Source organism: Castor canadensis, chromosome 3 (genome assembly GCF_047511655.1).
Source record: "Castor canadensis chromosome 3, mCasCan1.hap1v2, whole genome shotgun sequence".
In the NCBI taxonomy this organism is placed as follows: Eukaryota; Metazoa; Chordata; class Mammalia; order Rodentia; family Castoridae; genus Castor; species Castor canadensis.
In genome coordinates, this window is record NC_133388.1 from 10,252,214 (window position 1) to 10,276,319 (window position 24,106).

General features: G+C 37.5%; 1 protein-coding gene across 1 annotated transcript in view; it reads right to left on the bottom strand.

Annotated features, from left to right (window-relative positions):
• Positions 1-24,106, bottom strand: part of Evl (Enah/Vasp-like) — a 160,030-nt gene that overhangs the window by 135,099 nt on the left and 825 nt on the right. The gene's annotated exons all lie outside the window — the stretch shown is intronic.

A 24,106-nucleotide genomic window follows, 5' to 3' on the forward strand; every position in this document is an offset into this window, starting at 1 on the left:
GGAGCACACAAAGACAAAATTCCATCTGCCTCAGGCAGCTTTTCTCAGCCCGAGACATTGGTTCTCAATGAATCCTAAGCTTCTGCTGTCCTTTGCTGCCGATAAACCTGGTTCGTGTAATGTGTGTGTATGTCTAAGTCTAATGAAGTGGACTCAGACAAGTTGGTAAACAAGTACAAGTGAACCTGTCTTACATGACAAATTACACACAACATTCCCCAAGATAGACCACATGTTAGGACATAAAAAAAAAAAGTTTTAAGAACACTAAAATCGTACAAAATATCTCCTCCCAACATAACGGAATGAAATTAGAAATCAACAGCAGAAAGAAAACAGTAAAATCCACATATATGTGGACATTAAACAACTCTTAAATGATTCAGCCAAAAAAGAAATCATAACGGAAGTGAGAAAATATCTGAAGACAAGTGAAAATTACAATTCAATATACCAAAATTTGTGAGATGCTGAAAATTCAGTCTTAAGAAGGAAGTTTATAGCAATATGCTTATATTAAAAAGAATATATCACCAGGTATGGCAGTATATGACTGTAATCCCAGTTACTCGGGAGACAGAGACTGGGAGGATTGTGGATTGAGGCAAACTAGAGCAAAAAGTGATTGAGGCAAACTAGAGCAAAAAGTTATTGAGACCCCAACTTAACAAACAAGCTGGACATGGTGATACAGACCTGTGGTCCCAGCTATGAGGGAGGTATAAGTGGATGGACTGTAGTCTAAGGTCAGCCATGGGTAAAAACAGAAGACCCTATCTGAAAAATATCTAAAGCAAAGAAAAAAAAAAAGGCTGGGGCCTTGGCCTAGAAAACATGAAACCCTGAGTTCAAACCACAGTATTGCAAAAAGAAAAAAAAAATCTCAAATCAATAATCTAACCTTGTACCTCAAAGGTGCAAAGAACTTTGCACTTTGACGCCAGAAAAAGATCAAACTAAAACAAGAGTTAGTAGATGAATGTAAGATTAGAGCAGAGATAAATGAAACAGAGAACAATCTTTAAAAAAAAATCAATGAAACCAGCCAGGTGTGGGGGTGCACATCTATAATCCCTGTACTTGGGGGCGGGGAGCAGGAGGGTCTTCAAAGACAATCTGGGATATGCAGCAAGATCTTATCTCAAAGAACTAAACAAAACAAAATCAATGAAACCAAGAATTTGGGTTGTTTTTTTTTTAAGTTCAAAATTGACAAACTCTTAGTGAGAATAAAAAAAGATTCAAATAACTACAATTATAAATTAAAGGGGATATTGTAACTGATCACAGAAATAGAGAATACTATGAACGATAATAGACTAAAAAGTTGGATAACCTAGAGGGAACAGATAAATTCCTAGAAACATATAATCTACCAAGCTAACTCATGAAAAAACTAAAAATTTGAACAAGATCCATAATTAATAAGGAGATTAAAGCAGTAATAAAAAACTTCCCAACAAACAAAAGCCCAGAACAAATGGCTTCACTGGAGAACTGTAGTGACAACAACAATGTAGCATTAATAACACTCCCAAACTCTTCAAAAGAACTAAAGATTACGGAACATTCCCGAATTCATTCTATGAGGCCAGTATTATTCTAATACCCAAACCAGACAAAAACACAAGAAAACAAACCAATACCTATGGTGATTACTGATGAAAAAGAACTCAACAGAATACCAGCAGACTGATTTAAAAATTACGACTTATATCATAAGAATAAATGTACATTTAGAATGTAAGGATGGTTCAACATTCAAAAATTAATGAATATAATATACCACATTCATAGAATGGAGGATAAAAAGCTACATGATCATCTCAGTTGGTTAAAAAAAAAAGAAAGCACATGACAAAATTCAATAACTTTCATGATTAGCAATACTCAATAAACTAGAAATAGAGGAAACTATATCAATGTAGTAAAAGCAATATACGAAAAGCGATAGCTAACATCATCCACCATGGTGAAAGACTAAAAGCTTTCCCCTTAAGGTCAAGAACTAGACCCACTCTCACTGAAACAGAAGGTAGGGTCTCACCTCTTCCTCAGGCATAGCACCTAGCACCGAGGCAGGAGTTATGCATTGTTAGAGCACTGTTAAACACATTTAAGCACATCACTGATAAGCCTTTGTTATAAGCACCCTTTTGAAAGTTTATTTTTCTTTTAAATATGCTGAGATGTTAGAGCCTGGGGAAGGCTGACTTCTTAATTGACACCTGTTATCCCCTTCCCCTGGGACCTAGCTGACTTGACTGAAAAGACTACTAGCCAGGCAGCTGGACTGTCCTCATGCCAGCACTGTCAGTTCTGAACCCAAAGCATGACTCCAGCTCCTGAAAGCCTGCCCCAGCAAGTAGCCTGCACCAAACTTTTGCTACCACACAAGCATCAGTGAATTATAGATGAACCTGAAGCCATTTCCACCCAGGCCAATGAGGACCAAGTACTTCTGTCCTCTGGTGGCTCAGGGAAAGACCTGTGACTTGTGCAAATAGTCTTTCATTTGCATAAAAGACTGTCATGACTGATGACAGGGACTATGCTATGATTGGTGCAAACATCCTTATCACAACCCCTTCTGTCTATATAAACAGGCTACTCAGCTTATTTTGTGAACAAGCCAGAAGAAACCCTACTATGCTTCCCCCTGGTGTTGCAATAGCAGGTCCAATAAAGACTTGTATTGAATGGTCTGCCTTGCCTACTTTTGATTCTCATCATTAGTACAGTGGCTGAGCTGGTAACACAAAGAAGACAAGAACAGCAGCAGCAGCAGCACAAGCAGAGTAGCAACAATGTCAAGAAGTGGTTCCCATGGAAGCCATCACAGGAATGACATCAGGGCCTGTAGCAGAGGTGAGGACACTGGTAGGGCAGCCAGAGACATCCCAGCAAGAGATGGAGCAAGGGCCTCACATGGTGGCAGAAACATCAGCAACTGCCCACAGCAGCAGGAGCAGGGGCTTGCCTCAGAAGCTAATTAGGCCTTGGCAATGGAGGAGAAAGCAGCAAAGGGCAGACAGCAGATTAGGGCAAGCAGTGGCAACTGAAAGTGAAAATTGACATGGTTGAACAGGATCCTCAGCAGAGAGACACCTCATGCTGTAGGTCCTGGCTGGAGGAGTAAAAGATCTAACACTTCAGGCTTCCAGCTGATCCCCAAGGCCCTCTGCTGCTGCCCTAGCTGGAACCCAGTACTACCACTCTAACTGTCAAAGGCCCAGGACCGACCACTGCTAACTGCTGTCATTCACTCCTATTGCTTGCTAAGGACTAGGAATAACTGAAGGAACTTCTCCTTGCTTCCCCACAATTTCTATCTGGACAGAACAGAAAGACCCCAGCCAGCTGGTTTATGACATTAACTCTTATATTCCACATAGTAATTAAAGTGCTGGTCAGAATAGTTAGGAAAGAAAATTAGGAATTCAAATTGCAAAAGAAGATGTAAAACTATATCTATTTGCATACTGCAGGATCCTATATATAGGTAACCCTAAAGAATCTACCAAAAAATAAAAACTTAATAAAACTAATAAACTATATTAGCAAAGCTATAAGATATAAAAACACACAAAATCAGTTCCATTTCTATATACTAACAATGACCAAAAAGGAAATTAAGAAATTAAGTAATCTCATTACTATAGCATCACAAAGGATAAAATTTTAGAAATAAATTTAACCAAGGAAGTTAAATTTGTTGTATAATGAAAATAACAAAGGACTGCTAAAAGAAATCAAAGAAGGTACAAATAAATGGAAAGACATCTGTTTGTGGATTATAAGATTTACTATTGTTAATCTGTCTATATACGCAAAATAATGTACAAGTTTAATGCAAACCCTATCAAAATCCCAATGGTGCAGGTACGATGACACATGCCTGTACTCCCTGCAACTCAGGAGGTTGAGGCAGGAGGATCACCTGAGCCCAAGTTTGAGACAGCCTGGGCAATACAAAGAGACACCATCTCAAAACAAAACAAAAGCCAGGTGGCAGCAGCTCACATCTGTACTCCCAGCCACTTGGAAGGCAGAGATTAGGAAGATCACAGTTTAAGGTCAACCTGAGCAAAAAGTTAGTGAAACCGCATCTCAGCCAATAACTGGACATAGTGGAGCACACCTGTCATTTCAGCCAAGAGGGAAATAAATAGGAGAACCAACTCCAGACTGGCCTGAGCATAAATGCAAAGACCATATTAGAAAAATAACCAAAGCAGAAAAGGCTGGAGTGTGGCTCAAGTGGCAAAGCACCCTGCCTGAAAAGCTCAAGGACCTCAGTTCAAACTCCATTACCTCCAAAACAAAACAAAATCTCCACGGCATTTTTCTTTTTTTTTAGAGAAATAGAAAAACAATCCAAAATTTATATGGAATCTCAAGGGACTCTGAACAGCCAAAACAACGATGAAAAAGAAAAAGTTGGAGGTCCATACTTTCTGATTTAAAAACAGTACAAAGCAACAATAATCAAGAGGGTGTGGTACTGAATAAAAACAGACATACAGACCAGTGGAACAGAACATAAAATCCAGAAAACCCTTGAGTACATCATGAAGTGATACAAGGGAACTAAGAGTGCACAATGAAGAAAGGCGCTGAGTTTAAACTCTAGTACTGTCAAAAAGAGCAAGAGTGAGAAAACACTAGAAAAACATTTAGTCTTAAGTAAATTTTCTGAGCTTTGTTGATATCCAAGTATATATCAGGGATGTTTCTTTCACACTTAAAGTATTTATTCAACTGTTCTTGTGAAAGTTTCACTGATTAAATACATATAGTTGTCATTTATTTTCCTAGGCAAATAACCAACCTCTGCTGGAACAATGGAAGAGAAACAAGGTTCCCTCCTACCTGTATTTTCCTGATTCTTTACACTCTCTTATATTATGTCATTTACCATCAACAATTAAGAATTGATCCACCACAAGAAGTAGACTTCTTTTAAAATGCTTACTATAAGTGAAGCTATCAGGAACAGAGGCAAAACAGAATAAAATAAAAATGAGAGATTTAGCCTATGCTGTAGCAAAAAACAAACAAATGGATTGGTCAAATGATTTTCAACAGAATGCCAAGATAGTTCAACAGGGGAAAGGATAGTCTTTTCATCAAATGGTGCTGAAATCATTGGAAATCCCTTACCAAAAAAAAAAAACAAGAACTTGAGACCTTTACCTCACATCATATACAAGAATTATTCAAAATGAATCAGAGACTAAGAGTTGAAACTATAAACCTTTCGGAAGAAAACATAAGAAAATCTTCCTGATCAGGGATTAAGCAAAGCATGCTCCACAGAAGAAAATATTGGCAAACTGGACTTCACCAAACTACAAAACAAGCTGGGGATGGCAGTATATTCCTGTAATTCCAGTGCTTGGGAGGCTGAGGCAGGAGAATCACAGGTTTGAGGCCAGTGTGGATTACAGAGCAAGACCCTGTCACACACACACACAAACCCAACCAAAAGTACAAATATAATCTTCAAGACCCCATTCAGAAAGTGAAAAGGCAAGCTACATACTATGAGAAAACATTGCAAATCATATATCTGATAGGCCCTGCATCCAAAATATGTAATGAAATCTCAAAACTCAACAATAAGAAAACAAACCACCATGATACAGATGGAAAGTAAATATCCAAAGATGAAGTTTGGCTGAGTGATCCATGTACCTGCAATAGTGAAGTACTATAGTTGTTAAAAATTAAACTTTTATAAAAAGAAATATGATCAATAGGTAGGTAGATAAAAGGATAGAGATACAGAGAAGTAACAGTCACTATGGTTAAATGGTGGTGAACGTATAGTTGTTTATTGGGTAATTCATCGAATCTTTCTGAATTTAAAGTTTTCATAGTAAAATGCTTAAAATTAAGGCAAATGACACAACATACCATTAAACATGATGCATTGGTAAATAAAAAGGTTACAAAACTGTATGCATAGTACCAATCCATGCTATACAATTTTTGCATGTGACCACAGGAAATGAAAAAAACACAGTACAAAGTTAACAATAACTTTCTCTAGATGCTGTGATCGTGAGTACTTCTCTTATTCTTGCTGATCCTTATTCTTTAAATTTTGTACAATGATCAAGTATTTTTTATACTTTAAGATATATGGGGAGAAAAAAGGTGCCTTAACAGTAGGGAAGCCAGAAATAATCTCAATTAAGAATGATTAGGATTTACTTGATCACAAACTCAATGACAGAAGATACTCTCTACCAAAAAAAGTTTAAAAGATTTAAGTTTATCAATATATATTCAATGAATAATTTTTGTGCATGTAGTGCTAGTTGTTGAACTTTGTGCTAGATGCTTTTTGGAGGGTATCTCCAAAAAGTTTGAACTGAGGGTTTTGCTCTTGCTGTGGAAGCCTTCTACCACCTGAGTCACATCCTTGGCCCTTCTTTGTTTTAGTTACGTTTTGGATAGGATCTCACTTTTTGGGGGTCGACCTAGGGTGGGCCTTGGATGGCATGGATACTAACTCTTTTAATAATTGGGAATGCACAAACTGAAATGTAGGTATCAGAAACAGAGGTGATATAACTCTGTATTCTGCACTTGGTCATATCATACCTGGATTTAACAATTTGTAAGAACCAGCAACAAATTGGAGCTTGTTGACCATGTTGCATGAGGCCCATGTGAGCAAAGTGTTTAGCTTAGGGCAGAATCAACTTGGGGGAAATGACTGTCATATTCTAATTCTTGGGTGCTATTTTGGATTATGTAAAACGGATTGTCTCAGTAGAAATTTCAGAGAAGCCAATACCAACCAAGTATAAACAGAAGAAGGAGATAACTTGAGCTGGTTTAATAATTCAATAAATTGCCTCATAGTCCATGGAACACTTTACTCTGAAAGTATAAAAGCAGAAGTTAGGTGATGCCTGTCATAGATAATACCTATAATTATATTCAGTCAGTCAACAAATATTTACTGAGTGCTTACTATGCAAGTGCTAATCTAGACCAGCATTGTCCAAAATAACTTTCAGTAATGATGGAAATGTTCTACAACCTGAGCCATCCTACATGGTAGCTACCAGCCACATGTGACTGTTGATCACTTAACATGTCTCACTAAAATTAAGAGGAATATCATACACAAAGTAAAAGATTTATAAATAACATGTGAGGATGGGTTCCTAATGACAATGAAAACAGAGGTTAATCTCTAGAGGCTGAGAGGCCAGCTCATGCAAGTTTACATTCTATGTTAAGGAGTCATTGTTATCTGGAAAAACAAAGAAATATCCTGAAAAAATTTAGGAAGAAATTGTTAACTCAAATTTGAGTATTAGTAATTTAAGAATGCTTAGTGGAGACATTTTAAGAAGAATAGGGGTTGGGGGGATGGCTCAAGCGGTAGAGCACCTGCTTTGCAAGCATGAAGCCCTGAGTTCAAACCCCCCAGTCCTGGGCTGGCAGAGTGGCTCAAGCGATAGAGTGCCTGCCTAGCAACTTCGAGGACTTGAGTTCAAGCCCCAGGACCACAAAAAAAATTGCAACTGTAACCAAACCCTAGTTCCACCACCAAAAAAAAAAAAAGAACAACAAAAGTTGGTCATAGTTATGGCATATTAATAATGATGAAGGCCTGACTTAGGTCAGTTTCATGGTGCTAGAAAGACAGGGACAGACAGAAGAGACTTTAAGGAGAAAGAAATAAAAATGATATGTCCACATGAATGTGGTGGGAGGGAACTGAGTAACTTCATCAAACCTCTAGGTTTCTATTTTGGATCACAAAGTTCATGCCTCTGAAAATGGGGATTCTGGAAAAAGAAAAGCCAAGGAAGGAAAGCAGGAATTTATTATTTTTTTTAATCTTTATTTTTTTACTCCACTAAGTTCATTCACTTAAGGTATACAATGATTTTAGCATATGCACAGTCATTACCACAATTTAACCCTAGAATTCTTTTGCCATACCCAAGAGAAACCCCATACTTATTAGCAATCACTCCCTATCCTTACACCAACACCCCCAATTCCTGGCTCAAAGCAACCACTCATTACTATCGGTCTCTATGGATTTGCCTATTTTGTAAGTGGAATCATACAATATGTGGTCTTCTGTGACTGTCATCTTTCATTTAGCATGTTTTTAAGGTTCATTTGTATTATATTAGTATTTGGTATGTCACTCCTTTCTTATTTCACTGTATGGATATTACCATATTATATTTATCTGTTCATGAGCTCACAGACATTCAGGATGCTTCTACTTTTAGGCTATTAAGAAAAATGTTCTGAACATTCATATGTAAATTTTATGGGAATGCATGTTTTAGTTTTTATTGGGTATATGCCCAGGATTGGAAGTGCTAGGTCATGTGATAACTCTATGTCTAACATTCTGAAGAACTGCCAAGCTGTTTTCCAAAGTGGCTACACCATCTTATACTCTCCCAGTAATGTATGAGGGTTTGAACCTGTGACATTTATCCACCTAACTGCATACCTGAGGTATAAAGGTTATCTACATCTATTCAAATTATTTGCTAATTTTTTTTTTTTTTTTTTTTGGCAGCACTGGGGTTTGAACTCAGCCTCATGCTCGGTAGGCAGATGCTTGCTTGAGTCACTCTGCCAACCCTTTTTTGTGATGGGTTTTTTAGAGATAGGGTCTCTCAAAGTATTTGTCTGGATTGGTTTTGAACCACAATTCTCCTGATCTCTGCCTCCTGAGTAGCTAGAATTACAGGCATGAGCCACCAGTGCCCAGCTTATTTGCTAATTTTAATAGTGGGTTGTCTTTTTATTATTGAGTTGTATCTTAGTCCAGTTGGTATGCTATAAAAAAACTCCATAAACTGATGGCATTTATTTCTCACAGTTCTGGAGGCAGGAAGTCCAGGCTCAAGGCACAGGCAAATTTAATATCTGGTGAGGGCCTGCTCCTAATAGTTGGAGTCTCTTTTTTGTGTCCTCACATGATACACAAATTCTGTGCAAATTCCCTCAGACATCTTCTGTAGAGCCACTAATCCCATACATGAGAGGTCTACCCTCCGGACCTAATTACATCCCAAAGGCCCCACCCACTCAAAACATCACCTTGTGGCTTAGGATTTCAACATATGAATTTGGGATGCCAAAGACTTTCCAGACCACAGCAAGTAGTAAGAGTTCTTTATAGATTTTAGAGATAAATCCCTTATCAGATATATGATTTACAAATATCTTCTCCCATTATTATCTTTATCATTTTCTTGATATCATTTACAGCATAATTTTTTAATACGGATGAAACTCAAGTTATCTTTTTTTTTTCAGTATTGGGGATCCAACTCAAGGCTTCATGTATGCTAGGCAAGATGCTCTACCATTGAGCTATATCCCTCAGTCCTAGTTTTTTTTACTTGGTGCTTTTGGTATCATTTCTAACAAACTATTATATAACCCAAAGTCACAAAAATTTACTCAAAAATTTTCTTCTGTAAGAGTTCTAAAGTTCTCGCTGTTACATTTAAGTTTATAATCTACTTTGCGTTCATTTTTGTGTATGGTTTGAGGTAAGGGGTCCAACTTCATTCTTTTGTATGTGTATATTCCGTTGTCCCAATATTTATTGAAAAGCTTGTTTTCTCATTGAATTGTCTTGGCACCCTTGTTGAAAACCAATTGCTTATAAATGTAGTGGGTCCAGTTTTAGACATACTGAATTTGAGGTACCTGTGCTCTATCTCCTTGGGACTGAGCTACATGTATAGAGGATATCCTCTACTCCCGGCCCAGGAATCAACCCAGTGAACTCAATAAATATCAGATGAGTCAAGACCATTTGTGTAATTCACAGTCAGGCTGCCTCATCACCCACAGACTTCATACGCAGAAGCACATCACTCTCTAATCTTGTGAAGGAACCAGCTGGTCTCTCTCTAGTATTGCTCCTCTATTTGGGACTCTATCTGATCAATCTGTTGCTTACAGTTCTATCTTGTTTGGTGAAACAAACCAAGGAGAGCAATTTCCTCCCTACCAGGAAAGGAAGTATTTACAAACAGGCCCCTGAAGCTGCTCAGTTAGAAATCTCAGCTGGTACAGGAAGCAGTGCCAGTGGATACATTTGTTTTTGATCTATGGGTATACAGGCTCCAAAGTATGGTGTTTCTGTTTTAAATACAGGGTTTCTTTCGTGCCAAGCTCAACATCTTCCTGTGTTTAAGACAAAGTTAGAGAATCTAAGTTGCATGAATATTTGTTTATTTGCTTTGATTTTATTTTTTTTGGAGAGAGGATCTCACTATATAGCCCAAGCTGGTCTTGAACTCCATATGTAGCCCAGGCTGGCCTTGAATTCACAATTTTCCTGCCTCAGCCTCCTAAGAACTGGGCTTACAGACAGGTATCACTATGCCTAGTGAGAATCTAAATTGCTAACAGACTTCAGCAGTTCCATGCTCAGGAAAAGAAAGGTCCTCAAAATAGAAACCAAAAAAACCATACAAGGAATTAATGAAACAAAAGTTGGTTCTTTGAAAAAATAAACAAGATCGACAGACCCCTGGCAAACCTGACTAAAATGAGGAGAGAAAAAAACCCAAATTAGTAGAATCAGGAATGCAAAAGGGGCGATAACAATAAACACCATGGAAGTCCAGGAAACCATCAGAGACTACTTTGAGAACCTACATTCAAAGAAATTTGAAAATCTTAAAGAAATGGACAGATTTCTAGATTCATATGATCATTCAAAACTGAACCAAGAGGACATTAATCACCTGAATGGATCTATAACACAAAATGAAATTGAAGCAGCAATCAAGGGTCTCCCCAAAAAAGAAAAGTCCAGGACCTGATGGATTCTCTGCTGAATTCTATCAGACCTTTAAAGAAGAACTGATACCAACCCTCCTTAAACTGTTCCGCGAAATAGAAAGAGAAGGAAAACTGCCTAACACATTTTATGAAGCCAATATTACACTTATCCCAAAACCAGGCAAAGACACCTCCAAAAAGGAGTACTATAGGCCAATCTCCTTAATGAACATTGATGCAAAAATCCTCAATAAAATAATGGCAAACCAAATTCAACAACACATCAAAAAGATCATTCACCACGACCAAGTAGGCTTCATCCCAGGAATGCAGGGGTGATTCAACGTACGAAAAATCAATAAACATAATAAACCACATTAACAGAAACAAAGACAAACACCACTTGATCATCTCAATACATGAAGAAAACGCCTTTGATAAGATCCAACACCATTTCATGATAAAAGCTCTAAGAAAACTAGGAATAGAAGGAAAGTACCTCAACATTATAAAAGCTATATATGACAGACCTACAGCCAGCATTATACTTAACAGAGAAAAACTGAAACCATTCCCTCTAAAATCAGGAGCCAGACAAGGATGCCCACTATCTCCACTCCTATTCAACATAGTACTGGAATTCCTAGCCAGAGCAATTAGGCAAGAAGAAGGAATAAAAGGAATACAAATAGGTAAAGAAACTGTCAAAATATCCCTATTTGCAGACGACATGATGCTATACCTTAAAGACCCAAAAAACTCTACTCAGAAGCTCCTAGACACCATCAATAGCTACAGCAAGGTAGCAGGATACAAAATCAACATAGAAAAATCATTAGCATTTCTACACTAATAATGAACAAACTGAAAAAGAATATATGAAAACAATTCCATTACAATAGCCTCAAAAAAAATCAAATACCTAGGTGTAAACCTAACAAAAGATGTAATGACCTCTACAAGGAAAACTATAAACTTCTGAAGAAAGAGACTGAGAAAGACTATAGAAAGTGGAAAGATCTCCCATGATCATGGATTGATAGGATTGATAGAATCAACATAGTAAAAATGTCTATACTCCCAAAAGTAATCTACATGTTTAATGCAATTCCCATCAAAAGTCCAATGACATTCATTAAAGAGATCGAAAAATCTACCATTAAATTTATATGGAAACACAAGAGGCCACAAATAGCCAAGGCAATACTCAGTCAAAAGAACAATGCAGGAGGTATCACAATACCTGACTTCAAACTATATTACAAAGCAATAACAATAAAAACAGCATGGTACTGGCACAAAAACAGACATGGAGACCAGTGGAACAGAACAGAGGACCCAGATATGAAGCCACAAAACTATAACCAACTTGTCTTTGACAAAGGCGCTAAAAATATACGATGGAGAAAAAGCCTCTTCAACAAAAACTGCTAGGAAAACGGTTAGTAGTCTGCAAAAAACTGAAACTAGATCCAGGTATATCACCCTATACCAACATTAACTCAAAATGGATCAAGGATCTTAATATCAGACCACAAACTCTAAAGTTGATACAGGAAAGAGTAGGAAATACTCTGGAGTTAGTAGGTATAGGTAAGAACTTTCTCAATGGAACCCCAGCAGCACAGCAACTAAGAGATAGCATAGATAAATGGGACTTCATAAAACTAAAAAGCTTCTGCTCATCGAAAGAAATGGTCTCTAAACTGAAGAGAACACCCACAGAGTGGGAGAAAATATCTGCCACCTATACATCAGACAAAGGACTGATAACCAGAATATATAGGGAACTTAAAAAACTAAATTCTCCCAAAACTAATGAACCAATAAAGAAATGGGCAAGTGAACTAAACAGAACTTTCTCAAAAGAAGAAATTCAAATGGCCAAAAAACACATGAAAAATGCTCACCATCTCTAGCAATAAAGGAAATGCAAATTAAAACCACACTCTGATTCCACCTCACCCCTGTTAGAATAGCCATCATTAGCAACACCACCAACAGGTGTTGGTGAGGATGCGGGGGAAAAAGGAACCCTCTTTCACTGTTGGTGGGAATGTAAACTAGTACAACCACCTTGGAAAAAAATTTGGAGGCTACTTAAAAAGCTAAACATTGATCTACCATTTGATCCAGCAATACCACTCTTGGGGATATACCAAAAGACTGTGACACAGGTTACTCCAGAGAAGGCACTTGCACACCCATGTTTATTGCAGCACTATTCACAATAGCCAAGTTATGGAAACTGCCAAGATGCCCCACTACTGATGAATGGATCAAAAAAATGTTGTATCTATACACAATGGAATTTTATGCAGCCATGAAGAAGAACGAAATGTTATCATTTCGCTGGTAAATGGATGGAATTGGAGAACATCATCCTGAGCGAGGTTAGCCTGGCCCAAAAGACCAAAAATTGTATGTTCTCCCTCATATGTGGACATTAGATCAAGGGCAAACACAACAAGGGGATTGAACTTTGATCACAAGATAAAAGCGAGTGCACACAAGGGAGATATGAGGATAGATAAGACACCTAAAAAATTAGCTAGCATTTGTTGCCCTCAACGCAAAGAAAATAAAGCAGATACCATAAAAGCAACTGAGGCCAATAGGAGAAGGGGCCAAGAAACTAGAGAAAAGGTTAGATCAAAAAGAATTAACCTAGAAGGTAACACACATGCACAGGAAATCAATGTGAGTCAACTCCCTGTTACAGCTATCCTTATCTCAACTAGCAAAAACCCTTGTTCCTTCCTATTATTGCTTATACTCTCTCTTCAACAAAATTAGAGATAAGGGCAAAATAGTTTCTGCTGAGTATCGGTGGGGTGGGGGGGAGAGAGAGGGGGCGGTGTGGGTGGTAAGGGTGGGGGTGGGAGCAAGGGGGAGAAATGACCCAAGCATTGTATGCACATATGATTAATAAAAAAATAAAAATTAAAAAAAAAAGAAGAGAGGAAAGGAGAGAATATGAATGAGAATAACTATAAACTCCTAGGATCAGAGTGTGGTATTTAGTTTTATGCTCCTTTGCCTCCTTCTCTTGTCCCATTCCACGGTAGAATGAATAGAACACAGATTGTGATTTCAACATAGTCCAATTATCTTTCTAAAAGTCTAAGGCTCATTACCATGTATTTTTCCAGTATTGAGTAGGAGTTGGGATAGATTTCACAAAATAGGACAACACAAGTTGAGATAAGAAATGATCTTTTCTAATTTTTTTTTTTAAGACAGGATCTTGCTATGTAGCTCAGGCTGGCCTGGAACTCACTATGTAGCCCAACCTGGGCCCAAATTCTTGATTTTCCTGCCTCTGCCTATCAAGTGCTAGGATTACAGATAAATACTAGGATTACAGGATTACCTGAATCACCCATTATTCTGGTTTTGTTTCACAGTGTTAAAACACTGTTTCCCAAACTTTGGTTCATTCATGATTTTTTGTCATGTCTGTTTAACATCAGTGCTATTATTCACTTAATCTTTTTTCTTTGAAAACAGTTCACTGGCGCAATGAGAAATTCTAACCCTAACAAATATTAAAATAAATTAGAAAGCCTCTTTATTTAAAAGTGAGGTATTACATGAAATAAACACAGATCAATATAACAGAATAGAAAATTCAGAAATCAATCCAATAATTATATGTGACAACGACAGCATCTTGAAACAGTGGTACAAATGGACTTTTTAAGATGTGGTACTGAGATAATGGAGTAATCAGATAAGAAAGAGTAAAACTGAATACATCTCTCAAATCCTGTATAGAATTCTAAATGGACCAGAAATTTAAATGTTTGAAAAAAGAAAAAAACATTTTAAAAATGGCTGACCTCAATCCAGGAGTGGAATAAAACTTTCTGGCTATGATTGAAAACTGAGAAGCAATGAATGAAAGACCTAAAAGCAATGTGATATGTATACTCTTTACTTAGTAACAATAAGCAAATACTTACAAGAATCTACTCATGGGTTATCTGCTGCTGCCCCAGTGAGATGCCATAGCAGTCCTCTTGTTACCCACTAATAAATACCACTAGGTTCAAATAGTCAATACCCTGTGGGACCTCTCTTTGACAAACAGAACATGAATTAATGTACATGTTTGCTTCTTCCTTTCTCCCAGATGTCAAGGCCTGTGGAACAGGGTAACTGGTTGGCTTACAGGGTTGACCTAGTCCATAAAAAATACTAGTACTAACCCTTCTCTTTCCCTAACTCCCTCCTCTTTCCTCATTCCTGCTTCCAGCAGTAGCACTTCCATCCAAAAACCTTCACGTAAGCCTCAGTCTCAGACATAGCCTTCTAGGAAACACAGCTGGACCTGATGAGCTGATTTTCTCTAAGGTACATGAAAATAAATACGTAATTATTAGCATTTAAAAAACATTTATCAGGCTAGTACAACTCCCTATTCCTTACATGTATAATGACTTCCTTCAACAGAGTACAGTATGAAAGGGAAGAAAAGTCACTTATCAGTAAAGAACCTTAACAAACACTACCTCAGCCAGGTGATCAAGGTCAATATAAGTCATCAAAAATAAGGAAAGTCAAAGAAACTCTGGCTGTCAAGAGGAGCCCAAGGAAATATGACAACTAAAGCAATTTGGTGTTGGGAGGGACACCCTGGAACAGAAAAAGGACATCAGGTAAAAACAAAGGAAACTGGTAATGTATCTTACTAATATAAGATGTTAACAATAGTGGAAACTGTGATTGGGGGAGTATATGGGAACTCTCTGTCTTATATGCCTAATTTTTCTTCAAATCTAAAATAGTTTTAAGATACAGTCTGTTGAGTAAGAAAGAGAGGGGAAGGGTATCCATCTCTTCTTCCCTCCCTTGGGATAGGGCCTGGGATCTCCACATCGTAAGGACATGCACACACATACCCCTGCTCCCAGCAATTTTCCCACACATTAAAGTTTGAGGAGCATCAGGGATGGTGAGGATTACAGTCCTTACAAAGGACAATATCCCTATAAAGAAATAACAAAAAAACTTCCACCCACACATCATCAAATAAATCATGTTCATAGCAGCAACATGGAAACAAGGTGCTGTGACCCCAGCAATGCATTAATTCACTAAGTACACTGAAGCTGTTCATCTTGGGTATCAGTTGAGGATAACTTTCTAGAATGCCATGTGTAGAAGGACCCATGCCATGCTAGAGTAAATGCCATAGTAAACTATCCACTTAAGTGACAGATGTCAGCATCAATGTTTATTAAGCATCTAACAAGTGCCAGGCATAGTGGTAGTCTCTAGGGATCCAACAGAGATCAAAAAAGAGATAATTCCCGCCTTTATGAACTCATACTATGGGACAAAAAACTTAAGTAATTAGAAACAGTTACTGAAGAGGAAACAGAGGCAATTAACAGGGCAGGGCTCTCAGCTAAGCAATAGGGCAAAAGACATTTAAACTAAGATGTGAAGGCTAAGAAGTAAGCAAGATGAAAAAGAAAAGGAAGTTGGCTAGACTTTGACCAACTGTGTGACTTAGCTCCCCAGATCTTTTTGCTTATGGATTCTTTGAGAGAGAACACAGAAGATATGATCAGAGCAATGAACACAGCTCCACAGAAGATGCAGTGTGGCTGGCAGGACCCAGTTTGTTTAAGGATGGCTGAACTTTTAAACATGAGGCCCAGGGCAGATATCTATATCACAAAGCAAAGGACTGGTGTGTAAGACGCTGTCAAAATCAAGCTCTTGTAAGGTCAGTTGTTCATTGACTCTTAAAGATCCATAGAAAAGTTGTTCAGAGCTACAAAAAAGCATGTTTCTGTTTTACTCCATAACAAGAGGCACACAACTGGCTCATGTTTCCCTTCTGGCCATGGCTTCTGTGAGTTTCACAGCTAAATGTGCTAAACTACAGTAACTACTTCTTCACCTAAGTTTCTGGAACAATTATCTTTACCGAAAATAAAATGTCTCCTGCTTTATTTTAATAGTTCTATTTTCTGACTTTTGTAGATAATGTTCCTTAACCTTTTTTAGAAGTTGAAGCATCAATAGCAACTGTGGTTTCTAAACAACAAAAAAACTTACCATATATGGAAAAAAGTTATATAGTGAACTGACATAAGGACAGAACATTTGAAATCAGAATTATCTCAAATTTCCCAGGGTTTGTCTTCCTCCCAGACAGAACAAATTAGGATGGTGGTACAGATAAATAACTAACTTTTATTAAACATCATAAGCTAAGAACTTTTCATGTATTCTCATTTGATCTCACAAAAACCCTGGAATGGAAGTAGGATTGTCCTCATTTGTATTTCAGAAAAATGGAAGATCATAAAAGTTAAATAATTTGCTCCACTCAGTGAGCTGGGCAGCTCAAGGGCAAAATCCACGTCTGTCTGACTTTAAATCCAGGCTTCTTAGAATGCAGGGAGTAAATTAAACTCAAAATTTAAAAATCTAAACAAAAAAAATTTTAAATCCACTCACATACATACATAACTGCCCTGGCTCAAGTGGTAGAGTGCCTGCCTAGTACTCTGAGTATAAGTACAAGGCTCTGAGTTCAAACCCCAGTGCTACCAAAAAAAAAAAATCTCACACAAACCTAAAGACAAAGACAGTCCATCTTCATAGACAACAGCTATCGGGGAACTGGAAACCAGGTTCCCTCCAATGGTGAACAGATAGAACTACAACATTCCAAGCACAGAACTGCTTTTCTCTTCTTTCCTCTCTTACTCCACTGACTTCTCCCAATTTCTTTCCTAGTTCTCCCTTTGCTTTTTAGGAGGTGAACCTCCAAGTTAAACTTCCATACTAAACTTCCTTTCATTATCTCTTTCTCTCTTCTTTGTCTAAAATTAACATTCTGGTAATATGTTAAGATAGCCTTTAAACTGTTTATATCCTCTGGTCCCAGTAATACCATTTGCTAATTTATCTTAAGGAAATAATCAAAGATACACACACATATTTATCAGTGTTACTTACAATGATGAAAAAAATAAAAACAAGCTGCCTTAAAACTGGGGTATTGGTAAATACATTTTGGTATATCAAACGATATAGCTATGATATAGCTATTTCAAAAGTTTCCAAAGAATATTCAACAAAGGGGAAATACATGTTACATGTAAAATATATGTAAAATGCCCAACACACATATATGGTTCACTATATCAATTCTGTAAAAATGTTATTTACACATGAAAAAGATAAAGAAACTATACCACATGTTTAACAAGATTATCTGTAAACAACAGGTTCAGTGCTGATTTTTGTTGTCTTCTTTATGTCCTCTGTTTCCAAATTCCCCACATTTAACATATGCTACATTTAAATCAGGAAAAAATGTTATTTTTTTAATTAAAGGTAGGAAAAAAAATATCACCAGAAAATGGCTTTCATAGACAGCTTCTCCTTTTATGCTAGGAAAGGAGAAATTCCTTTGTTTGAGGAGGGGACCCCAAGACCCCGACATCACTGGCTGAAGTGCTCTGTTCTAAGTTACCATGTTCTTCCTATAACACTTATTATTCATTATTCATTTAACAACTCAGGCTGTTCATCAAGCATATGGTCTACTGCAAGGTTTCTCAAACTTGTGGCATAGACAGATTCCCTTTACAGGGAAAGAAATCCTTAATAATGATTCAATTGATTTTCATGAGCTTTTATATACATATATGTATATATATATATATATATATGTATTACAAAACTAAATTTAAATGTCTTATGTTTATATAACTAGATAAACAAAAAAAATTTAGAGATTAAATTCAAACAAAACACCAAACTAGCAAAATTCAAAGTGATTTTGTGAGTCTCTGATTTGGTTGGTTGGTTATTTATTCATTTATTGCAGTGGCTGGGGATGGAACCTAGGGCCTCTCCCATGCTATGTCAGCACTTTACCACTGAGATACATGCCCAGACAGTGATATTAGCTCAATAAAAGAATGATGTTACTCAAATTAAAATCATAGTCCCCAAGGTAATATACATGGCACCAGTCCCAAAACAGGCAGACAGAGCAGAAGAGAACCTAGAAAGATACACACACACCCACAAGTCTTTTTTTTTTTTTTTTTGGCAGTACTGGGGTTTTGAACTAAGGGCCTAAGGTTTTTAGGCAGTCACTCTGCCACTTGAGCAACTCTACCAGCCTTAATGTGACTTCCAAAGACATCTAGAAATGCACTTCTACCCTGATCTACAGTAGTAGGCTCAGAATCATACTTGGAGACAAGAGTGGTAGGTAGGCAGGGGAGGCTAAGGGTGGTAAATGTGGACCACTTGTGCCTGTGAATCTCACACTGTATTCTGTGTAATTCTGAGACCGATAAAAGACCTTTGGTCCAGATGAGATGGTTTTGTAGCACATAACCAGACCTGCCGATACGCTAGTCTGATCATCCCTTACACATGCAAGGCTGGCCAGGGCAGGGGCAGGTAAACTTTCTGAGGATTAGAGGTGATCCTTGCTCATTCAGCCATTACCTGTTGCAATCACGCCCCTCTGGATTTTGGGAGATGTTTGCACTACCATCCAATCTAGAAAACGTTGCTGATATCTCTGCCATAGAAATTACTGACACCATCAAGTATCTGACCATCAATTTTTTTTTTTTTTTTGGCATGCTCCTGCTCTCACATTGTGGTTGAGGGAGGGAAAGGAACCTTCTTTTAGAGCTAACCACCCTGGTGTTATTAAGATTTCCATTATTACATTAGCTGACCATCAATTTTGAAGAAAAACATAATTTTAGTCTTCACTTCATATTCTGGACAACTTGAAAAACAGATTTTTAAAGATTCTTATATTACAGAACAGAAAAAAAATAAGCAAATTTCTAAATCTATGCAATCCTAAATGTAAGAAGTGGTGAAAAACAAAGACAGAATTTAATAACATAAAAAAATTAAACTTTTATGTATCTTTAAAAGATAAAAGGCAGATTAGGAAAATGTTCACAGAAGAGATTGTTCCCATAAGATAAATGACTAAACTATATAAGCAGAGGAATATATTGCATATTGGACATGTGTGGGTGGTCTTTTAAGTAGGTACAGAAGTGGACCTAGTAAATTTCTATAAATCTTTTAGGTTTGGAGACTATTTGGAGGGGGCAGGAAACAGTCTTGGGGACTGAGCCCTTAACCTATGGAATATGACATAAATAGTATCAGAATACTCAGCTGGTGGCCATTCCCACAGAACTCATTACTTGCTGGTGGAGAGAAATCCCATAACTTTTGAGGTCACAGAAGTCTTCTGTGGATTTTTTTTTTTTTTTTGGCAGTACTGGGGTTTGAACTCAGGGCCTCACACTTGCAAGGCAGGTGCTCTTATTGCTTGAGCCTCCACCAGCCCTTTTTTGTGATGGGTCTCATGAACTATTTTGACTTCAAACTGTGATCCTCCAGATCTCTGCCTCCTGAGTAGCTAGGATTACAGATACCCGGGAGCCATCTGTGCCCGGATTCTGTGTTTCTTTTGTTTTGTTTTAGAGATAGAGTCTTGCTGTGTTGCCCAGGCTGTCTTCAAACTCCTGGGCTCAAGCAATCCTCCTGCCTCAGCCTCCCCAATAGCTAAGACTACAGAGGTGCACCACTGCAGTTCGTTCTTTTGTGTTGATTATTGTGGTGTGAGACCAGAGAAAAGATAAAAGGCAGATTAGGAAAATGTTTTCCTAATCTGCAATTATGTTTTCCCATAATTGCAAATAACCAAATCAAGTCAATAGCTGACAACAGAAACAACATCTACTGGAATCATTTACCATTTGCAAAAGCCAAACACTCCAGGTACAATATATATGTATAGATCCTTAACTATAAGCAGTCTCAACAAAAAACCAAGTGAGACTGTTAACAGTGTTTTTAAAAATTTGTGTAAAAATAAGTGACTTACAAAGGGGAAAAAGTAAAATGAACGACTCATACTGAAATAATCATTTAAGTAAGAACTTTCATTTCTACATTGATGCCTTTTTATCTGATCCAAAAGAACAAGATCTGGGAATGCTATTATGTTATTGTTGGTCAAAAAGAAACTGTTCTTTTCAAGAGGATCAGATAAAGGGTGATTTTTTTTTTCTAGGACTACTAGGGTTTAAACTCAGGGCCTACAGTTTGCCAGGCAGGAGCTCTACTGCTTGAGCCACTTCTGCAGCCCTTTTTGCTTTAGTTACCCCACAAGTAGAGGTTTTTCCCCTCCCAGGGCCAGCCTGAACCAAGATCCTCCTATTTAAGCCTCCACAAATAGCTGGGATAACAGGTATGTGCTACCAGCTCAGTTTTTTTGTTTTTGTTTTCTGAGATGGGGGTCTTGCCAACTTTTTGCCTGGACTAGCCTCAAAATGAGATCCTCCCGATCTCTGCCTCCTGAGCAGCTGGGATTACAAATGTGAGCTACCTCACCAGGCAAAAGGGTTTATCAAACAAACAATTAAGGAAATCAAGACAGGAGAAATAAATGAAGAACAGAAGAAGAGAAAAAAGCATCTACCCCTCTACACCTGCCACCGGAAAAAAAAAAAAACAAACTTAGCTTTATAAGTTACCTCATCTGACAACCATTTTTTTCAATTAATTATATATTAGGAAGAGTCAAAGATTTAGTCCTAAAATTATCCAAGAGCATTTAAGAAACTGACAATCTAATATAGTTAGGACATAACACAAGCAAACAGATGTTATTATTCTCCATAGCTTCCATAACCTGGTAGCATAAATCTCCAGAACTGACTACTGATTCAAACAGCCCCTGAAACTCAGAGACTTTTATTTACAGTAACTGTGGACCTAAGCAAAGCAGAAGAATCCTCTAGCTAAAGAGAACTAGAAAAGCTAGAGACAAGAGATAATGAATATTTGCTTGACGGTATGGGGGCGGGGGATGTCCAAGGCTGGGAAGGTAACTTCCCTAAGAGCTTTCTGCATTCTGAAGGGAGTGCTACTACTTGGTGTTAGTAGGGGGAGTAGAAGTGCTGCTGAAAAGGTAAGCACTAGGAAAAAGGCTGAGCAGAACAGGCTTGGTCTCACAAAGACTGAAGCTCAGCTTAGAAACATCTGAATCCCTCAAAGTGGACTGAAGGGATCCCAGATTTTAAGTGCCTCCACTTGCCTGACAAAAGCAAATGTTAATTATCCGTGGAAGAGAAAAACAGCATCTTATGCCTCAAATTATTTCTACAAAGAGTTTTGCAAATTTGCTGGCTAGCACATATCGAAAAAAGAAAAACCACTAGGCACATAAGACAAGACAGTATGAATGAAAATCAACAGAAACAGACCATGGAAATGTCTCAGATATTGCCATAATCAAACAGACTTTAAGATAATTGTGCATGTTCAAGGTAATAAAAGATAAGATTGATAATTTTGACAGATAACTAAGAAGTATAAAAGAAAGCCAAATGGAAAGTAAAAATTAAAAAACTGAATTTTTAAATTCAATAGATAGTTTTAACAGTCAATTATGTACAGTAGAAGAAAGATAAATGAGACGATCTCCAAAATGAAGAAGAGAGCAATAAACACAGAAAACACTAAGGGTTAAGAGACACAGAAGTTACATAAAGTAGTCTAAGATATAATTATAGTCCCAAAAGGAAAGGGAAGGGAAAATGCTGAAGAAGCAATAGTTGAAGTGCTAATGGCAGATGATGTCTACAATTAATGAAAGACATGAAGCCACAGATTCAAGAAGGCCTAAGAACTCTGATTACAATAAAAAGAAATCCATACAAGATAGCATAGGAAAATTATTGAAAAGAATATCTTAAAAGCAGCTAGAGGGGAAAAAAAAACCCACTACTTTCAAAGGAACAACAGAGTGACAAGATTAGATTGTGCCAATGGTTGCACAATTCTGTGAATAGTCAAAATCCTTTTCTTTTTTTTTTTTTGGCAGTACTCAGTACTGGGGATTGAACCCCAGGCCTCTTGCTTGCAAGTGCTCTGCTACTTGAGCTAAGCCCCCAGCCTTTAAATGAATAAATTTTATGGCATGTTAATTATATCTCAAGACTGTTTGCAAAACAGAGAAAATGAAGGATAAATGACATTTTCAAACAAACACTAAGCATTTGTTGCCAACAGAACCTGTACTAAAAAGAACAAAAGGGTATTTTTCCAACAGAAAAGAAAATGACCCCAAATGGAAGACTGGAAGATGACAAAAGTGGCACTGCAGAGCTCTAGGGAAAAGATCTTTCTGATAAATAGTGCTGAATAAATGGTGCTGGAGAGAAACAAAATTGAATCCCTTGTCAATTATCACACAAAAATGAATTCCAGGTGGACTATATATCTTAATGTGAAAGACAAAACAAGAAGGTTTCCAGAAGATGTTATATGAAACTTTTTTATTTTGCCACAGAAGCCCTACAAATTAATAAGAAAAAGACAACAAACCCCAAAGGAAAACTGGGCACTTTATAAAAGAGGATACCAAATTAACATGAAAAGAAGATTTGCTTTATTAGCCAACAGGAAACTGTAAATTAAAAACCACTTGCCATGCACCAGAATGACTAAAATTTAAGACAGACAACATGGAGCGTAGTCAAGGATGTGCAGCAATAAGAACCCTACATACTTGTTGGTGGGAGTGTAACCTGGCACAATCACTTTTAAAGCTGAAGATAGGGCTGCAGCGTGGCTCAAGTGGTAGAGCACCTGCCTAGCAAGCATGAGGCCCTGAGTTCAAACCCCCAATACCTTCATTAAAAAAAAGTTGAAGATATGCATAGCATATATATTTTGACCTAAAAATTCTACTGCTAGAAATGTTCCAGGAGACACACATATTCATAACAGCATAATAGCCCAAAACTACAACTCAAATGTCTACCAACAGTATAACTTGTTGTGATGTATTTATCCTACGAAGTACAGCAGATCAATGAAAATCAACAAACAGAATGGATGACTCTCAAAAATATGTTAAATTAAAGAAGCCAGACCCAAAATATCATATATGGTATCATCTCATTTATATAAAGTTCACAAACCAGGCAAAATTAATCTGGAGTTTATATGCAATAGGTGTTTAGAAGGCAAAGTTGCACAGAAAAAAACAAAAAACCAAAAAAACCCCACAAGTACTTGTCCCCAAAAGGCTAGGGCATGGTTACCTCTGGAGAGGAAGGATGGGTGTAGAGGGCACCTGGGCTTCAGGGGCTGGCAGTGTTATTTCTAAACCTGATCACCACCGGGCTGGGTGACAAATCAATGAGTGGCACGTTCTGGGATTTTTCACTTTGCAGGCGTGCAAGAAGAAAGGAGATGGGAAGAGAATGGG